Raw genomic sequence first — 1,790 nt, 5'->3', positions numbered from 1 at the left:
AACAGTGACTATGACACCACACAACCCTGCCACAGCAACCTCTGCAAGACGTGCCGGATCATCGACACAGATGCCATCATCTCACGTGAGAATACCATCCACCAGGTACACGGTACATACTCTTGCAACTCGGCCAACGTTGTCTACCTGATACGCTGCAAGAAAGGATGTCCCGAGGCATGGTACATTGGGGAAACTATGCAGATGCTGCGACAACGGATGAATGAACACCGCTCGGCAATCACCAGGCAAGACTGTTCTCTTCCTGTTGGGGAGCACTTCAGCGGTCACGGGCATTCGGCCTCTGATATTCGGGTAAGCGTTCTCCAAGGTGGCCTTTGCGACACACGATGGCGCAGAGTCGCTGAGCAGAAACTGATAGCCAAGTTCCGCACACACGAGGACGGCCTCAACCGGGATATTGGGTTCATGTCCCACTATTTGTAACCCCCATAGAGTTTCACTGGCTGTCTTGTCTGGAGACAATACACATCTTTTTAGCCTGTCTTGATGCTCTCTCCACTCATGTTGTTTTGTTTCTTAAAGACTTGATTAGTTGTAAGTATTCGCATTCCAACCATTATTCATGTACATTGAGTTTATGTCTTTATATGCTCTGTTTGTGAACAGAATTCCCACTCACCTGAAGAAGGGGCTTGCAGCTCCGAAAGCTTGTGTGGCTTTTGCTACCAAATAAACCTGTTGGACTTTAACCTGGTGTTGGTAAACTTCTTACTGGGAAAAAGGAGGACAGGATACTTACATCATGAAGTTGGACTTAGTTCGTGGGTACTGAAAATTGCCTTTCCGTCGAAAAGCGGCAATGATTAGGCTCGGGCTTCAGAAGAGGCTGGCCTCCGACGTTTTGCGCTGTGGCAAGGCGAAGGTATGGCTGGATCAGATGGCCAATGCCAATTCCCGTCAACAAATCAGAAAATTAATGAAAGATGGTTAAATTATCCGCAAGCCTGTGACTGTACCCTCGCATGTTTGATGCAGGAAGAACACCCTTACGCACAGGAAGGAATGGAACATGGGCTTCAATAAGCGAATGGATAGAGCTAATGCTCGCATGCAGAAGAAAGTGGCCTTGATGAGGAGAATGAAAACTCTGAGGCGTCTACTTCGCAGATACGTTGGGCCCAAGTAGATCGATCGCCACATGTATCACAACATGTATCTGAAGGGCAAGGGTACTGTCTTCAAGAATAAACGTATCTTGGTGGAGCACATTCACAAACTAAAATGTAGACAAGGCTCGCAAGAAGCGACTGGCTGTCCAGGCTGAAACTCACAGGAGGAAGGAGGTTCATAGGCGCCATGAAGAACGTTGGCACGCCAAAAAGGAAGAGATTATTAAGACGTTGTTTAAGGAGGAAGAGTCTGAAAGAACTAAAACTAGATCTCTTGGACAGACTTGAAAAGTATTTCAAAATGTCTCAGACCACGGAAGAAAAACAAGGAAGCCATTGTCTCATGTTGATGGCACATTTTTATCCGGAAGGGGGGAGGTGTTGTCAAGTTGAGTTTAATAGACGTACAGAGTGTCTGTAAATAATGTCAAACACTGTCGGGGAAAGCAGTGCGTGTTCCCTTTAAAAGCTGGTGTGTCAATGCCTTCAGAAGCTGAAATTATTCAATGCTGAGATGTTTAAAATGCAGAGTACACACAGACTCTAAGTTGCAGCATTTGATGCGAGCACCAAGCATAACGGTTGCCTTGTTAACCGGCTCTGTAGATTTTTGCATTTTGTTTGCCGATGAATTTAAATATGGCAATCAGCTAACAG

General features: G+C 46.0%; 1 pseudogene; it reads left to right on the top strand.

The window, feature by feature from the left end:
- The first annotated feature begins 811 nt into the window (after positions 1-811).
- Positions 812-1,421, top strand: LOC144480151 (large ribosomal subunit protein eL19 pseudogene; annotated as a pseudogene).
- The last annotated feature ends 369 nt before the right edge of the window (positions 1,422-1,790 follow it).

This window comes from Mustelus asterias, chromosome 28 (assembly GCF_964213995.1).
Source record: "Mustelus asterias chromosome 28, sMusAst1.hap1.1, whole genome shotgun sequence".
Lineage (NCBI taxonomy): Eukaryota > Metazoa > Chordata > Chondrichthyes > Carcharhiniformes > Triakidae > Mustelus > Mustelus asterias.
Note: the sequence above shows the minus strand (reverse complement) of the source record. Positions and strands in the feature narration are given on the sequence as shown.